The sequence below is a fragment of the Nycticebus coucang genome, chromosome X (genome assembly GCF_027406575.1).
Source record: "Nycticebus coucang isolate mNycCou1 chromosome X, mNycCou1.pri, whole genome shotgun sequence".
Classification (NCBI taxonomy): domain Eukaryota; kingdom Metazoa; phylum Chordata; class Mammalia; order Primates; family Lorisidae; genus Nycticebus; species Nycticebus coucang.
The window spans coordinates 120,837,183-120,856,593 of record NC_069804.1 but is presented as its reverse complement, the minus strand read 5'-3'; the positions used below and the strand labels follow the sequence as shown (position 1 = coordinate 120,856,593).

Here is a 19,411-nt window from a genome sequence, read left to right as displayed (position 1 = left end):
AAAGGTAAAATCACGTGTCTGAACATGCCCACTGGTTTATATGAATATTTAGCTATTGGCCAGGTGAGGTGGTTCACCCTTGTAATCCTAGCACTCTGGGATGCTGAGGCAGCAGATCCCTTGTGCTCAGGAGTTTGAGGTCAGCCTGAAAACCCTATCTTTACTAAAAAGAGGAAAACACCAGATGTTGTAGCTGGTATCTTGTGGTCCCAGCTACATGGGAGGTTAAGGCAGGACAATCCCTTGAGACAAGGAGTTTGAAGTTGGTGTGAGCTAGGCTGACACCACTACACTATACCCAGGGTGGAAGAATTTCAAATAAACAAAAACAAAACAAAACAAAAAATAAAACCTTTTCTTTTTTTAGACAAAGTAGAGTTGTCTACTTCATCATTCTTTTATTATTCTATGTCCTTGGAAATTATACAATATTTAGAAAGGTTTTTCCTATTATCATTTTCAGATTATACATATATGTTATAATATTACCCTGTAATCAGATCCTTAAAGGACTATACTTCATATTAATCATTCACACAAAGGCCTAAAAGGGTACCATAAAGTACAGGTTGTTAAGGAGGGAGGATTTTGCCACCCAGGAGACATATAGACCTGTCTGAGATATTTTTGGTTGAAACAACTGGCAGGTGTGTTATTGACATCTAGCAGGTAGAGGTTATTAATATGGCTAAAACTCCCATGATATATAGGACAATCCCTTCATGTGTCACCTCCAAGGATAAATTAATACCCACCCCATAATGTTTATGGTGATGTGGTTGAAAAATTCTGCCATTCGTTATTTCACTTCCCTGGCTGTTCAGATCCCTATAGTTTCAGGGTCTGTATAAAGATCGAGGGAGATGAAAAAAGTGGGGGGGAATAACTAAATAAGGAAATTTTGGTAAATTGGAGAGAAACATATTATTTCATGTATATTGCCCTTACTTAACTAGTATCTCCATTTCAGCTCCCAAAACTCAAATTTAATAAATACCATTCTATAGAATGCACCAGAAAAAGGAAAAGCACCTGACAAACAATGGTATACTTTCTAAGGGACAGAAACATAAAGAAGAGACGAATTATTATATAAATGCCTTTATTTGAACTTCTGCATTGCTATCAGATGACATCACTTTCTCGGAGATAGAGCAACACAATCTTGAAAACTATAGCGAGCAGCATGACAAAGCAAGAGTACATTAAATCCTACATGTACATTTTATTTTTACTGGAGACATCTTTTCTTGGGTGTAAAATTAAAAAAAATATATTGTACACCTAGATTACTTGGCCTATCAAATCCTGTGGATATTCTGAGCACACTCTATCTTCAGGTGCCTATTCACAGCATTTTAAATTTAAAGAGCAAATATGATGAAACAGGTCTTAAAACAAAAAGAATGTATTCAACCAAGTGACTTAACACAAAATATTTCAGATATTTACAGCTTGGGTGTGAGAGAGAAGATGTGAATTTAAAGTACATTTTTCCTCTATCTACAAATGTATCTTTTTCACTTATTTGAAGACTGCTTGAAAAAAGTCTATGAACCAAGTGTATGGTACCCCATGATCATACTAATGTACACAGCTATGATTTAATAAAAAAAAAAAGAAAAAAGTAGCAAAATCAGCAGTCTTGTTTGAAGTAATCAAAGCATTCTTAAATGTACAAAAAAGTATCATGTAGAAAGAATACTGTAAAAAGATACTGATCTTAAGAATAAAAGAATAAGAATTCTGGCTCGGCACCTGTAGCTCAGTGGTTAGGGTGTCAGCCACATAAACTGAGGCAGGTGGTTTCAAACCCTGCAAAGGCCAGCCAAATAATGACAACTGCAACAACAATAAATAGCTGGGCATTGTGGTGGGTGTCTGTAGTCCCTGCTACTTGGGAGGCTGAGGCAAGAGAATCGCTTAAGCCCAAGAGTTTGAGGTTCCTATGAACTGTGATGCCATGGCACTCTACTGAGGGTAACATAGTGAGACATTGTCTCAAAAAAAATTGATCATATTTCTCAAATAAGAACAAATATATTGGAGGGAAAGCAAAATTACTGTCTAATAATATTCATATTCAGTTATCTAAGCAAGACTCAAGTCAGGGACATTCTAAGAGGAAAAAAGATACAGAGGAAGAAAGAACATACAGCAAGAGGAAAGAGTAAAATAGTTTGGCTATAAGCACACTTCAGGTGTGCCTGGCAAATCCAAGTTTGATTTTGGGAAAGAGGAGTTGTATTTATTAGAACCCTTTCCCCTGAGGGCTCTCATGATGAGCTATTCATGTTAATTAAAACTAAACTCCTTTAATGAACAAGAGTTCCTTAAGCCCATGAGCACTTCACCTGTATAAATAGCTGACCTGGGAATCTCTCTCTGGGAGTAAAGTGGTTTTATTCAGATTGGTTATTTTGCACTCTCTTCATTCCCCTGCCCATCAAACATGCAAAGATGCTCATAACAATCTTGGGCTTTCCTTACAGAAGGTCTTTGGGGAGAGCATGCACTCTGGCTCCAATTCTTCTAGCCATTGACACTGCATACCTATTATCTGAGGAGACAAAAATTAAGATGAAATTCTTCTCGATTAAGGACACTGCCGTATGAGGCATCTATTTTCTCTTAAATAATCATTTGGCTGGGATGTAAAAATTCCCTATTGAAAGGTCAAATCAGAATGATTTCATTTTTTGTTTTGTTTGATTTTGGTTTTGAGATGGCTTTTGCTTTTAAGGTTCACTTTTAAGTTAGAGCAAGTTTTAAAACTCTGCTATTTGGGATACATAAATTCATTCCTTTTCTCCTGAAACACTGACTATATGAAAATGAATATATATATATATATATAAATAAATTGCTAATGCTACCTGTACCTTCGTTGTTGATATTCTTGTTACATATGTAGTAAGTTAAGACACTCTCATGTGATGTCAGACATATGTGGTGGAAAATTATGCCAGATGCAGTGAATATTACTAAATATTTAAGGAAGGGGGTAGAGTCTACATTTTACATGAACAGAGTGGCTGGACCAAAGACTGGAAAGGGTAAGCAAGAAAAGGAACAAAAGACTTGACATGTCCAGACAGGGAAACTTGCACGAACATCTCAACGAATCCCTAAAATGTTTCTAGGTCTATTGTAATAGGAATCTTTAAGGTTGATTAAATCATTGAGTTTCTGGAAAAAGAGTTTCAAGAGTTCTTTATATATTACAGGTAATAAACCTTTATCAAATCTGTTATAAATATTTTTCAAGGAAGAAACAACTCATGTATCTAACTCCAAGTTTTGCAGAAATGCTTCTTGGCAATCCTATAAAGCACTGCTGTGGGTGGATTTTCAATGTATCTTAGTGAAGTTTTCATGGGTCACCCATGAATCCAGGTGACAGTCTACGCCTTTGGTAAAGAAGTGAAGAGACAAGTATAAAATACATTCTAAGTAGAAAAAAAAATTTCAAGGAATAGACTTCTGTCAAGGGGTAGTAAGCATTCTGCCACTTGTTCTAGAGGCCACATCAAAAAACACACAAGAACAAGTGGTTTTTGAGAAGGAAAAGGAAACCTATTACGTTGTTGGTGTCTCAGGATGATAAGGCCTAATGGAGAGAAAGAGCATCCAAACACCGTCTTTAAAAGAGGAAGGGCTGTATTCCAGCTGGCATAGTGGGGCAGACCCAGAGTCCCCAAATGGCCGTCCTCTGTGACTGGCTCAATCTTCTTTATATCTCCAGTCAAAAAGTTCTGGCCCATGAATACCTTGCTCATTGGTCAGTTTGAATCAAGCTGGAGAAAGGGACTCTGGCTTTTACAGAACTGAGGGCTTTTACAGAAGCAAAAGCAAGCATTAGTTTTGAGGTATCAGAAGTTAAGTTTTACAAATTCCGAGGAGCTGAGCCACCATGGGGAGAAACTTGCAGGTGTATCCTTGGGATGTCCTTGAGAAGATCTCTCTTTTCTTAGATCTTTCTTTTTTTTTTTTTTTTTTTTTGTAGAGACAGAGTCTCACTTTACTGCCCTCGGTAGAGTGCCGTGGCGACACACAGCTCACAGCAACCTCCAGCTCTTGGGCTTACGTGATTCTCTTGCCTCAGCCTCCAGAGCAGCTGAGACTACAGGCGCCCGCCACAGCGCCCAGCTATTTTTTTTTTGTTGTTGTTGCAGTTTGGCCGGGGTTGGGTTTGAACCCGCCACCCTTGGTATATGGGGCCGGCGCCCTACTCACTGAGCCACAGGTGCCGCCCTTCTTAGATCTTTCTATTTTGGGGGTATCTTCTCTCACTGGCAAAGGAGGAAAAATGACAGATTGTATGTCTCAAAATACTGGTTTTTCCTACACATGGCAGAAACACAGAGCTTTTTTTTTTGAGACAGAGTCTCACTCTGTGACCCTGGGTAGAGTGCCCTGGCATCATAGCTCCCAGCAACCTCAAATTGTTGGGCTCAAGTGCTTCTCTTGCCTCAGCCTCCCCAGTAGGTTGGACTATAGGCACGCATCACAACACCAGGTTCCTTTTCTCTATTTTTAGTAGAAATGGAGTCTCACTCTTACTCAGGCTGGTCTCAAACTCCTGAGCTCAAACAAACCACCTGCCTAGGCCTCCCAGAGTAAGATTACTGGCATGAGCCACCAAGTCCAGCATCACAGAGCTCTTAAGAGAGAGGGTCTATTGTTATTCAACTAGAGTTAATTTCCCATATGAGCTGAAGACACAACTGTTATCTCTACTGCCCACCTGGGAGACCTACCCACCAGCTCAGCAGCTCAGCACCTCTGTCAGTCAGACAGGCCCCATCCTCCAGGCCCACCTTCCTAGTGCAAAATAACCAAAGACATTTTCCCTGTCCTTCTGGACTACCGCCAAAAGTAGGGATGCAAGTCTCAGTTTCGTAAAGAGTTAAAGAGACAGAAAACATTTTTGCTATTTTTTTTTAGGCCATTTCCTCTATTATAATATTCCCCACTGTCAATGTTACACTTCCATATCTCTGGGAAAGAGCAGTGGCTACATATTTCAATATTAGTGTTTGAGAGTGTATTGTAATAGGAAATATGAGTATAAAGGATAATGACCTAGGCTTTTGGTCCCCTAAACGTTCCCTGAAACATTACTGACATAAGGTTGGATGTGGTGTCTCACACCTGTAATCCTTGCACTCTGGGATGCTGAGGGCAGTGGATTACTTGAGCTCAGGATTTTGACCCAGCCTGAGCAAGAGTGGAGACCTTGACTCCACTTAAAATAGAAAAAATTAGCTGGGTGTAATCTTGTTCCGTTGTCTTGAGTGGATGTTCTGAACTCAATAGTAGCTTATTTTGTCTGATGCAGAAGCTGTCCACTTATACAAACAGTGGCTTTCAGTGGTTTGTAGAGGATTTCTAGGATTCCTCAACCTTAAGTGCTTCTGATGAAATGGATGTCTATTAGAGGAGAAGTGTCCAGGGTCAGGAGTCCCGCTTCCTTAAACCCAATTGCCCTGGTTCAATTACTGGGCTTAGGTAGAATGTTCAATCCAGGCACAGAGATAACCAAGAGAAAAAGTGAATTGAGACTGAAAATAAACCCGGATCTACTCAGGCAGTGTGGATAGAAAGTAAATGTAACCTACACAAGTTTCAGGGTAACAAAGAGATTTTATTTCAGAAGAACAAAGAGAAAGTTTAGAGCACTTCCAAAGAGAGTTGGAAACAGGTCCCTCCCATGGAGGAGAAAAGGTGAGAGAGACAGGCGAAAGCAGACAAAGGTATAAACAATTTCTCCATTTGAAATTGGCTGCAAGTCGTTCATTGGCCTCTCTGGCCCTCCAGGCAGTATTGCCCTTTCCTATTGGTCAAGGATGGTCTCTTTATTTTGTTCATTGGTTACCTAGATGACTTCATACACACATTGTTATGGGCCCTCCAGACTTCCTGGTTCAACAGGCTGCTTTTTTTTTTTAAGACACAGAGTCTCCCAGGTTATCTTTTTACCCTGCTTAAAGCCCTTTTCTTAGTGTACTTTCTCAAGGAGGACGTTATGTACTCTTTTTTGAAAAGAAATTTAAAAAATTAATCGTAAAATACACATATTTTTTCTTTTGAGACAGGGTTTCTGTTTTTTTTTTCTTTTCTTTTCTTTTTTTTTTTTTTATGTCAGAGTCTCAGTATGTCTCCCTCAGTAGAGTGTTGTGACATCACACCTCACAGCATCCTCAAACTCTTAGGCTCAAGTGAAGCTCTTTCCTTGGGGTGGGACACTATAAGCACCTGACACAACTCCTGGCTATATTTTGTTGTTGTTCTTGTTTTTGTAGTTGTCATTTTTGTTTAGCAGGCCCAGGCACTGTTGGAACCTGCCAGCCCAGTGTATGTGGCTAGTGCCCTAACCACTGAGATATTGGTGCCAGCTGTTTCTCTCTGTTTCTTCAGCTATAGTGCTGTGGTGTCTTCATAGCTCACTGCAACATCAAACTCCTGGGAGCCAGCGATCCTCCTGCCACTAACTCAAGAAATACTTTTCAAGTTAAATATTTTATTGTTTTCTTGGTGTGACGATGGGAAAAAGGTTTTGTTCCTGCCAAATCTCCCATTGATAGTTAGAGGTTTGATATATGAAAGGCAGAAAAAGAAAAAGAAAAAAAATAATAATGGCTGAAGATGACTGTATTTGGACACATGATTGGTAAAACCGAGGCCTATAAACTAAAGATGACTTCTTGTCTGTGTAACTGGACTTGGTTAAATATCTCACTGAGAGGTACTGGTTATCCACCCATTTTTCAGATATAGAACTGTTGGGGTGGAAAAGCTTAGTAGGTGCTGTACACTGAATGATAAAAGAATTTCTCTGGGCCAAGAATAGAGTAGGAAAGTATGTTTTAGAAGGGAGAGGTGAAAGAGAGAGCAGAGATTAGGAAGATGTGATGGTATCTTAAAGGCAAAAAAAGAAAAATGCCTTCTCTAAGGTCCAGAGGGACAAAGAAGGTAACTGTAGCCAAATTAACAGGGTATTGTGAATATAAATGCTATGTCCATTTTTCCTCTAACAAGACTGAAGACAGATATTTTTCCAGGTGTTTTCAATCTCAAAGCCTGATAGTTCATATTCCATTGTTCTTAGGAGACACTAAGGAATCATTTGAAGGAATGGAAACAAATTCTAAAAGGCCAAGGAGCTGGTGAAATTTAAAGAGAAATAATTTACATGTCAAGGATCTAAGGAAATTTCACCCTAAAATATGATTATTTGGTGTAACGAATATTTTGAATTAAAGCCTATTCATGATCAGAAAAGATTGGAAGAAGCTTTTCCTCTATCTACATCAAACCAGAGTAACCTGATTTAGAATCAGAAGGGGCTGCTGACTTCCTTATTACATGCTAATAGACCTGACCCTCAGGTCATTTGAAGCACAAGACCTGTCTCTCAGGTTAATCTACAAATCAATTTGTTGTCCCCCATCTACACACATCCCCCTCTAGCAACCACTTATTGCATCAATGTTTTCCATATTCTCCCCCCTCCTTCCAAAAGCCATCTATACAAGTCTCTGATCCTCATTGAGACTCTCGGTAATCATTCTTGTGATTCCCTCATGTGGATGGTATTTGAAACAAACCTTTCTCTTTTTAATCTACCATAATTGTGAGTTGATCTTTCAGTGAATCATCCAAAGGGAAAAGGGCAGGATTCACCCTGATCCCCACATTGTGCCATAGTCTGCAGGGTCTCAAACACAGGAGGAGGATTCGAACCCTGACACTAGCTGGCACAAGGTGACGTATTTCACTCACTAGTCTGGCTCCCAGCGTTTCTCTCTTTGAGATTTCAGTTGAGCAGACAGTAAAGAATCTTTGTCCTTTCCATATTTAAGATTGATGAGAGAACTGTTTCATTGGTGACTAGTCTTGTAAGCAACTCTGGTATTGGTATATATTTAGATACTTTGTGGTATGTGAATATTCGTATTGTTTGGTTCTGTTTCCTCTCAGAAATATATTTTAGTCTCTGTCATTTTTATTGTTTGTTTTTGTTTTGTCACTTGTCTTTCTGTGTCATTTTGTCTAGAGAGTGTTACCATACTGTGGGTCTCGGGCCTAGCTCCCCATCAGCCCACTGTTCAAACCTGTCCTGCATACTAGCCAGTTACTCAGCTCTGGCTAGTTTTGTGTCTTTGAAGACAGACTTCGTTGTGGATCCCTGAAACAAAAACCATAAGAGGTTTTCCTATCATCCTGTTTTATGTCTGTGAGCTTGACTCTGTGACTAAATGGGAATTCCCTCCTCAGTCTCCTTCATCTGGAGTGTTTTGTCAGGACCACGTCAGGCAGCTGGTTTGTTAAAACTGGGAGTCCAAGACAAATAAGATTCTAAGCAGCACACTTGTGTGTACGGAATGTGTTGAGCTCTGAGGTGTGAGTCCTTTGTCATTGTCTATTCTAACATAAGTCTATTTCCAAGAGAGAATTTTTAGCAATCTTGAAAACAGCCTTTTCTTTGAAGAGATATCAAGCCTTCCTTATTCCCTCTACCACCTGTGCTTTATAAAAAGGCATTATATTGAGTAGCTTTTGGAATGAATATATCATAAAAATTATGACTGTAAGTGGCCAGAAGATGGATCCTTTTAACTAGAAAAATTCTTTAATTTAAAGTAAATTTAGGAAAACTCTCATCATAAGCAATTGCCTTATTTATATTTATGGGAAGATCAAATTGAAAGGAAAACAAATATCAGTGTTTTAGCTAGCCTTAAAAATCTACCTTAAAAAAAACTGAAGAGCAGAAATATGAATTAGAAGGAAAGTTAAAGTTTCCAACTTACACTCCAGCTTACACTCCTCTCTATCCTCAATTACTTGTTCCTGATCTCCCAGAAGGTCTTTCAGATCACTGTATTCCTGGTCAAATTCACCTTCAAAATTTAATCTCAATTTCTCAACCCTCATCCTTAAGAGATATTAAAACTATCCCAACCCCAACTTTTTCAGAAAATCTTTTTTGATAACTAGTTGCCTATATTAATCTTTGTATCTGTCCAAAATTTACAAGAGTCACTCAGGCCTCATCTACAATTCAGAAACATATAGACCGATTGCATAAAAGCTGATAAGCAAGAAGTAGGCCTGTTATAGAGACAAAGTAAAGCTTGGTTTTCTGTGCCATATGATGCCTCTTCTTTCCAAGGGCTGGGTAATCTAACTCCATCAGCCCCAGACCTCCCTATGCAGTGCCATTTAAGAATGTATCCAGCCCCCTCTACCCCCGACAGAGAATTCATCTCCCCTGACCTGTATCAGATCTTCTGAATTACAAAACCCCTTTGCCTGCACTTTCAGAAGATCTAGCCAAATTTACAGATGAATTAGAGAGACTGATGGGCATTCATAATGCCACTCACAGGGATCTTGACTGGCTGCTAAACTGTGTTATTCCCACATATGATTATACTGCAGTCATTTGACAAGCCAAATGCCCTCTAGAAGAAGATCCTTTCCAGAGAGGGAACAGGTGGCCAGATCCTCTTCCTGGGCCCCCTACAGATGACAATGCTGACATTCCAGATCTATTAAGGGCAATATAAGAGGCTTTCTCTTGTAAAGTAAATTGGTCAAAAGTTGAATTATGTACTCAGAAGGAGGGACAGCATCCTAAAGCCTTTATTGAAATATTCATCCAAATTTTCCAAAGACATACATCATTAAATCCTGAAGTGCCAGAACATAGAAATCTTTTAATTTCTTCCCTGGTTGGAAATTTACTTCCAGATATAATAAAATAATTCAAAATAGTGTGCTGGGCTTGACTGGTCTACTTTTAAGTGCTATAATAGAAGCTGTCACACAGTTTTTTGAAAATAACTTATAAGTGAACAAGAAAAAGAAAGATTTAAAATCCATAGTCCTTGCCTTACAAATTGAATCCTTGCAGAAGCAAAAACAGTTCTGTGAAAATAAATTAATATCATCTTATTTAGACATCCTGCAGATGTCTGCAGATACCACAAAAAATCTGGACATTGGAAATTAAACTGTCCAGTCCAGAAAAAATAAATCTCAAGGATAAACCTCCAAGTCTCAGAAAGTTAATTTTTCTCCTGTAGGACCCTGTCCAGTTGATTCACGGGACAGTTGATCCTCATTTGCACCCCAGATGCCAGCATTAAACTTAAAGTAGAGCATCGGGAACTGGAATTTTATTTGACACTGGTGGTACATTTTCTACCATTCCATCAGAAGATTTGTCTCTACTTCTCACCTATAATTGTATTCAAGCTATTGGAGTCTTTAGACAACTTATTTCATTACCTATCTCTCGGGTTTCTCCTATATCTCTGGGTCCTCTAAATACTCATCGTAAGTTTCTATTATCTGATTTTTTTTTTTTGAGGCAAGAGTCTCACTTTGTTGCCCTCAGTAGAATGCCTTGATGGCACAGCTCACAGCAACATTAAACTCTTGGACTTAAGCAATCCTTTTGCCCCAGCCTCCAAAGTAGTTGGGACTACAGGCACCTGTCATAACTCCTGGCTATTTTTTGGTTGTAGTTGTCATTGTTTGGCAGGCCCTGGCTGGATTCGAACACGCCAGCTCAAGGGTATGTGGTTGGCACCCTAACTGCTGAGGTACAGGCACTGATCCACTAATATCTGATTCTTCACCAGCTAACCTTTTTGGTAGAGACTTGTTACATAACTTAAATGCCACTTTACAATATAGTGAAAATGATATCTTTATTTATCTTCCCTCAGATCAAACTCCAACCTTCTTACTCTCCTTAATAGAGACCCTGTCTGATTTAAATTCCCTTAGCTACATAATCCTAGAGAGTGTCCTGGATAGTCTCTTGGCACAACCTGGAAATGAAGTTGGACTACTATTAAGTCCAGAGCCTATAAACATGTCCTGGGAACAAAAACAAAAACAAAAACAAACAAACAAAAAAAACCCAAAAAACCTCCTTCAGTAGCTCAGTACTCCCTCTCATGAGATGCAGAACAGGCAATTGAACCTATAATAGACTCCCTTTTTTAGCAGAGAGTACTCATTTTTACCACCTAACCCTGTAACACCCCCAATTCTACCAGTAAAAAAGGAAGGAAAATTTGATTCAGAAAGAAACCAGATGTACCAGTTCATACAAGATCTGGAAGCCACAAATTGTTTTTTTTTTTTTTTCAATGTTGCATGTTTTTAATTCAACTAAAATAATTCTTACGATATTAATCAATTATTTTTTACCCTTAGGCCTAAAGTAATAACTTTACATTTATTTTACATTTATTGTGTTTTGAAACGATAACAATTTAAAAAATAAAACCTTGACATTTATTGCCCCCTTGCAACGCATCAGCCAAGGTGCTAAGGAGTTTGTTCATTTAGTATACCGCCCCATTTAATTCTCAAGAAAAAAATTCCTTATCAACGCAGATGATGTTATATCATATCCGCATTTTATCAATGAGGAAAGAGAGAAGTAGAGAAGTTAGAAATTTACTCTGGGGTAGGACTTGAAGGCAGGAACTTAGGGCTCAGTTTCCAACCACAATTTTTAATTATAAATCCTTGAATAAGTCAATTAAAGTTTACTGTATAAGCCACCTAGTCTTTAAAATGAGACGTTAATTATGCTTTTCATGCCTCTGTACAGATAGATTACTGTATGAAATTATGAAGAGCAAAGGCTTTGCTGTAAACTCTAAAGGCTACATAAACATAAGTCTTGGTTGGGGGCGGTGGCTCTTGCCTATAAGCCCAGCACTTTGGGAAGCTGAGATAGGAGGATCACTCAAAGCCAGGAGTTGGAGGCTGCAGTGAGCTATGATCATACCACTGTACTCCAGCCTGGCTGACAGAGTGAAACTGTCTAAAAAAAATACAAATAAAAATAAAAGGGGGGTGTGGGTGGGAGAAAAAAAAGTCCCATCATTATTATGACTTCTTCTATATATCCAGAAAATTAGCACCAACTATATTGAAAGAACTAGAATAAGAACCTGAATTCTGCCTCTAAATAGCATTGTGACCTTGGAAATTAAACCTTATAAGCTCTCAGTTTTAAAAAATAAACATTAATAAATGTTATGAGAGACTATGAGGAACCATGCAGAGAAAAGCTAAAGCAGCCATTTCTCTGTGAAATGTTCCTTGGGATATATCACTTCAATATGGCTGGCTTTGTGTTCCAGGGAACTCTGGGTGAATTTGTTTCTTTTTTTATTTTTTTTTTTATTAAATCATAACTGTATACAATGATATGATTATGGGGCATCATACACTCACTTCATAAGCCATTTGACACATTTTTATCACAGTGGTTAACATAGCCTTTCCGGCATTATCTCAGTTACTGTGCCAAAACATTTACATTCTACATTTACCAAGTTTCGCAAATACCCCTGTAATATGCACCACAAATTGTTTTGTAATCCCTGGACACTCTGTTGTACCTAAAGTAGCAACAACCCTTACCTTGATTCCTGCTAAGGCTGGTTTACAGTAATTGATCTCTGCTCAACTTTCTTTTCAATTCCCTTACACCCTGACTCACAATGTCTCTTTGCAGTTACCTGTGGAGGACAAATAACTTGGACCCAAATTCCCCAAGGATACTGTGAATCTACCTCAATATTCTCTCAAATTCTCAAAACTGATTTCAATTTTATAACCTTTACCTACAGGTCCACTCTGGTTTACTACATTGATGATCTTCTACTATGTAATCCAACTAAACAAGGTGCCCTTTTAGACTCTCTTATTCTTCTAAAAACTCTAGCTTAAAAAAGGCCATTAAGCCTCTAAGTCTAAACTTCAGTGGATACAGACAACTGTTACTTACTTAGAACACAAGATAGGTCAAGGCCCTCAAAAACTCACCCTAAAACACCTTGAATCAATTTTATCTATCCCCCTTCCAAAAACTAGAAAAGAAGTATGTAAATTTCTAGAAGCAGCTGGCTACTACTGCCAAAATATTCCTAATTTTGCTGTCCTCACTAAATCATTATATTCCCTCCCTCCCTCCTGATAGTATCTAAGAGCCTATCATCTGGCTGGCAGAAGCATTATATTCCTTCAGTTAGTTTAACCACACCTCTTCCACTGGGCTTACCCAATTTTGATAAACCTTTCCATCTATATTGCCATGAAAATAATGGAATTGCTGCTCATATTTTAGGATAGCCTTTTTTTTAATCTCAGACCTGTTCTATAGCATATTTCATGTGTCAATTGGATCCCATGGCTGTAGACATGCTCCCATACCTAAGTGCAGTAGCAGCAGCTACCACCCTAATTAACAAAGTCAGCACCCTCACATTAGGTTCGCCTATTCATTTGCATGTTTCCCCATGCTGTGTCTGCTCCCTTACAAGTCCACAAAGCACAACATGTCTCTACTAGACAACATAAAACCTATGAACAAGCATTACTAACCAACCCCTCCATTATTTTACACCCTTGCAACACTTTAAATGCAGTTACACTCCTCCCTCTTCCTGACGATAGAAACTCCCACTCCATCTCACATGATTACCTTACAGCTGTTGATATGATTTCAAAACCACAAGAAGATGTCAGACATTCCTTTAAACAACCCAGACTTAAATTCTCTTTTGTGATGGCTCTTGCAAGCATGATTTAAAACATAGTATAATAGCTGGCAATGCTATAGTTTCCCAAAATGAAACCCTGGAGAAATACTCTCTACCTACTATAAAATCAGAATAAGCTGCTGAACTTATAGCCCTCACTAGAGGTTGCATATTAGCAGAAGAAAAAAATGGCCACTGTTTACACAGATTCCAAATATGCCTTTGGAGTCTGTTACGCACTTGCCATGATTTGGAAATCCTGTGGTTTCTTGATGTCTTAATGACATACATGGCTGTGAGCTAGGCTGAGGCCATTATGCTTTAGATTGGCATCAGAATGAGAATATGTCTCAAAAAAAGTAGTTTGCTACTCACAGTTTCCAAGAGGGAAACTGCCAGCATTGGTCGGTGGGCAGTGGGAATAGGGGTCAATATAAAGGATCTCCTTTATTGTGGCCTCTATGGGGAGAAATGAGTGAGTCAGGATAAGCAAGTTTTGGACTGTTTAGTTTAAATAATGTCAGTGGGTCTGAAGTGTAGGGGTTGTCGAGAGATGTCTGGTATTTGGCCTTGGAGTGATTAGGGCAAGGAAATATTGACCCAGATTGAAAGAGCCCAACAGAGAAGGTGGAGGAGGCACTCTGGATTGGCTAGTTTGTACATGAAAAGCCTAATTTGAGACAAGAATTCCCTGAAAGGGGCCTGGTTCCCAGGGTTCTGTCTGCAAGACCCCAGGATGTCAAAGGGTCAGAGTTACATAAAATAACACAGGCTTTTGGAAAACAATTTCTTTTTCCTTTTTTTTTTTTTTCTTTTTTGAGACAGAGTCTCACTATGTTGCCCTTGGTAGAGTGCCATGGCATCACAGCTCATAGCATCCTCAAACTCTTGGGTTTAAGAGATCTGTTGCCTCAGCCTCCCATGTAGCTGGGACTATAGGTGCCCAGCAAAATGCCTGGGTGTTTTTTTCTTCCAGTTGTTATCGTTGTTTAGCTAGCCAGGGCCAGTTTTGAACCCACCACCCTGGGTGCATGTGGGAGGGATATTTTTTCTTTCTTTCTTTCTTTGTTTTTTTTTTTTTTTTTTTTGGAGACAGAGTATCACTATATCACACTCAGAAGAGTGCTGTGATGTCACAGCTCACAGCAACCTCAAATTCTTGGGCTTAAGAGATTCTCTTATCTCAGCCTCCCAAGTAGCTGGGACTACAGGCATCTGCCACAACACCTGGCTATTTTTTTGCTGCAGTTGTTTAGTTGGCCTGGGCCTCATTTGAACCCACCACCCTCACTGTATGTGGCTGGCACTGTAACCACTGTGCTACAGGCACTGAGCCAACAATTCTTATTATATAATAATTTCTCTTATGGACATCCAATCTAAGGGCATCATTTCAAAACTAGATTGGTGGTAGTGTTTTGCCCAAGAGTTCCACAAAGACTCTTATTGAAGAGCTGGCCAGCGACTGTCTCAGTGTCCCAACATGGGGTTTATGAGAGCACCCCTGAGTGTTTAAGGGGTCAGGTTTTTAAGGCTTGGTCTGCATCCTGGTTGGCATGCAGACTGCTCAGGTACATCTGATTAGGGTAACAAGCAAGCATTGTATAGAAGCAGCATTATGGGGGTTAGTCATATGTCATACATTTTTGTTTTAATATTTTCCCCCTGTACATTTCAGTTTCAGTACTTTCCCCCCATACATCTTAGTTTCAGTATTTTCTGCACTCGGTATTTTTTAAAAGTCATTCTGGGAACAGTTGGCACCTCCCGGTCTGTTTCCCAGGGAGTTAGCTAAGCAAGAAACTTGGAGTGAACTAGAAGCAAAAAATTAATTAGTAACTTCCCATCTATCCTCAGAGTAAACTAGATTTATTTCATTTTTTGAAAGCTTGCAGTCCAGACATTTTCCAGGAGTTAACTGGTATTTTTCCATTATAGCCTAGGCCTGACACCTTTCTCTTTTAGCCTAGGCCCACTGAGCTTAACAATAGAAAGTAAAAACGAGGCGTAGTCCCAAAACAATGGTTTTATGTATTTGTGTATTGAGACAGAGTCCCACTTTGTTGACCTTTGTTGCCCACGCATTATAGATCACAGCAATCTCAAAGTGTTCAAGTGAACTTCTTGCCTCAGCTGGCTGCAGGAGCCTACACAACGCCCAGCTACTTTCTATTGTTTAGAGAATGGGGTCTCACTCTTTCTCAGGCTGGTCTTGAACTCCATAGCTCAGGCAATCCACCTGCCTGTGCCTCCCAGAGTGCTGGGATTATAGGGATGAAAAATTATGCCTGGCCCAAGAGGAAGGTTTTTAAAATATCATGACTTCAAGCAGTGGTTCACACCTGCAATCCTAACATTCTGGGTGGCCAAGATGGGTGGATTGCTTGAGCTCGAGGTTCGAGACCACCCTGAGCAAGAGTGAGAACTTGACCCAGTTAAAGTTAATACCTACTAGTAGTTACTTTCATCTTCCCCACCACCCTCCCTCACCTCCTTTCTAATGCTAGCAAACAACCGGCCTAGTGTTGATATTTTCTTATAAGTTGAATCATAGTATATGTGATCTTTCGTAACTACTTTTTCCCCCTTATCATAATGTTTTTAGGGTTCGCTCATTGTAACATAAATACCCACTTCATTCCTTTTGATGGTTAAAATTATTCAATTGTAGGAATATAACACATTATATCTATCCAATTATCTGTAGATGTCCTTTATACTACTGAAGAAGTTCCCTTCTAATCTTAGTTTTTAAAATGATTGTCATATTGAAGATGTGTTGCATCTATCAAATGCCTTTCTCTGTCTTTTGAGATGATATGTTGTTTTTGTTATTTATTCTGTTAAGGTAGTGCATTCTATTTGTTGATTTTCCCATATTGCACTAGAATGCATTCCTGGTAATAAATTCCACTTGGTCAACATATATAAAATATTTCGTATGCTCCAGGACTTTTTCTGTACATATACAGTAGATCTTATACATTTGAGACAGTGTTTCCCCATTTACCATCATAGCTCACAGCAAAGCAAGTTGCTAGCTCAAGTGATCTTCCTGCCTTCAGGCAACTCAGCAACTGGGACTACAGGCACATGTCACCATGCCTGACTAAGTTTTGCATTTTTGTCTACAAATGAGAACTCACTATGTTGCTCAGGGTGTTCTGGAACTCTTGGCCTCAAGTGATTCTCCTGCATGGGCCACCCAAAGTCTTAGGATTGCAGGTATGAGCTATGATTCTCAGCCGTGTGTGTGTGTGTGTATATATATATATATTAATTATATAAATAAAATTATATATATATAATTATATATATACATAATTTTTTTTCTTTTCTTTTGTGACTAAGTTTCACTTTTTCACCCCCAATAGAGTGCTGGAGTGTCATTTATCACGGTGACCTCAGACTCCTGGGCTCGAGTGATCTCCTTGCCTCAACCTCCTGTGTACTGGAGTGAGTGCAGGCACCCACTGCAACTCCCAGCTATTTTCTTTTCTTTTTATTAATATTAAATGATAGTTGTGTACATCAATGTTATCATGGGGCACCATACACTGGTTTTATAAACAGTTTGACACCTTTTCATCACACTGGTTAACATAGCCTTCCTGGCATTTTCTTAGTTATTGTGTTAAGACATTTATATTCTACATTTACTAAGTTTCACATGTACCCTTGTAAGATGCACCGCAGGTATAATCCCACCAATCACCCTCCCTCTGCCCATCCTCCCCCCTCCCTCTCCCCCTTCCCCATATTTTTAGGTTATAACTGTGTTATAGCTTTCATACGAAAGCCATAAATTAGTTTCATAGTAGGACTGAGTACATTGGACACTTTTTCTTCCATTCTTGAGACACTTTACTAAGAAGAATATGTTCCAGCTCCACCCATGTAAACATGAAAGAGGTAAAGTCTCCATCTTTCTTTAAGGCTACTTAAGAAAATTGGTATAGAAGGGACATTTCTTAAACTGATAGAGGCCATCTACAGCAAACCCACAGCCAATATCGTATTGAATGGAGTTAAACTGAAATCATTTCCACTCAGATCAGGAACCAGACAAGGCTGCCCATTGTCTCCACTGCTCTTTAACATTGTAATGGAAGTTTTAGCCATTGCAATTAGGGAAGAAAAGGCGATCAAGGGTATCCATATAGGGTCAGAAGAGATCAAACTTTCGCTCTTCGCAGATGATATGATTGCATATCTGGAAAACACCAGGGATTCCACTACAAAACTCTTAGAAGTGATCAAGGAACACAGCAATGTCTCAGGTTACAAAATCAACATTCATAAATCGGTAGCCTTCATATATACCAACAATAGTCAAGCTGAAAAAACAGTTAAGGACTCTATTCCGTTCACAGTAGTGCCAAAGAAGATGAAATATTTGGGAGTTTATGTAACAAAGGACATGAAGGATCTCTATAAAGGTAACTATGAAACTCTAAGAAAAGGCATAGCTGAAAACTATTCAAATGGAAAAGCATACCAGCTATTTTTAGAGTCTGTGTCTCCCTCTAGCTCAAGCTGACCTCCAGCTTCTGAACTCATGTGATCTTCCTTACTCGGCCTCCCAGACTGCTTGGATTACAAGGAAGAGCCACTTCACCTGGCCTAATGCTTATATTTTGTTGAGGATTTTTCTCCATTTACATAATAGATAATAGCCCATAGATTTAAAAAATAACGGCTGTATTAAGATATAATTCACACACTCCACAGTTCACCCATTTAAAGTGTACAGTTCAAGATTATACTTTCAGGGATCACTTCTATAGTTTGTTACTAAAGTTTACTTGAATGTGTAGAACAGAGAGAGAGAGGGTAAGAGAGGAAAATAAGGGAAGAAAAGGAAGAAAGAAAGAAAGAAAAGAAAGGAGATAAAGATGGAGAAAGGAAGGGAGGAAGGATAGAAGGGAGGGAGGAGGAGTAATAGGGAGGGGGGGAAACAAGGTGAAAATTACCCAGCATGATGGCTCACACCTATAATCCTGGAACTCTGGCAGGTTAAGACGAGTGGATTGCTTGAACTGAGGGATTCAGAGAGCAGTCTGATCAAGAGTCAGACCCTGTCTCTACTAAAAAAGAGAAAAACTAGCCAGGTGTTTTGGTTGGACTTGTAGTTGCAGTTACTTTGGTGACTGAGGTAGGAAGATTGTTTGAACATAGGAATTTGAGGTTGCTGTGAGGCAGGCTGATGCCATGGCACTCTAGCCTGAATGACAGAGGGATACATTATCTCAAAAATACACACACAAAAAACAAACAAACAAACAAAAAAACATTTTTCTCTCAAAAAGCAATTTTTTTTTTTTTGAGACAGAGTCTCAGTATATTGCCCTCAGTAGGGTGCTGTGACATATCAGCTCACAGCAACCTCAAACTCTTGGGCTTAAGTGATTCTCTTGCCTCAGCCTCCCAAGTAGCTGGGGCTACAGGTACCTGCCACACTGCCCAGGTATTTTTTTTCCCTCGGTTGGAATTGTCATTGTTGTTTAGCAGGCCCTGGCTGGGCTCAAACCGGCCACCACCATTGTATGTGGCTAGTGCCCTATTCAATGAAATACGGGCACCAACCCTCCAAAAGCAATTCTTTACCCGCTAGCTATCACCTCCTCACTCAACCTTTTAGCCTTCCTATCCCTAAGTGACCAGTCCCCAGTCACCTATCTTCTCTGTAGATTTGCTGATTCTCAACATTTCATGAAAAGAGAACTATAAACTCTGTGGTGTCTAGGGTTTGGCTGCTTCCACTTAGTGTCATTCTCATAGCACATCCATGCTGTAGCATGAATCAGCACTGCATTCCTTTTTATGGT

General features: G+C 39.3%; 1 pseudogene; it reads left to right on the top strand.

The window, feature by feature from the left end:
* Nucleotides 1-18,339: 18,339 nt before the first annotated feature.
* Nucleotides 18,340-18,410, top strand: LOC128578584 (uncharacterized; annotated as a pseudogene).
* Nucleotides 18,411-19,411: the final 1,001 nt, after the last annotated feature.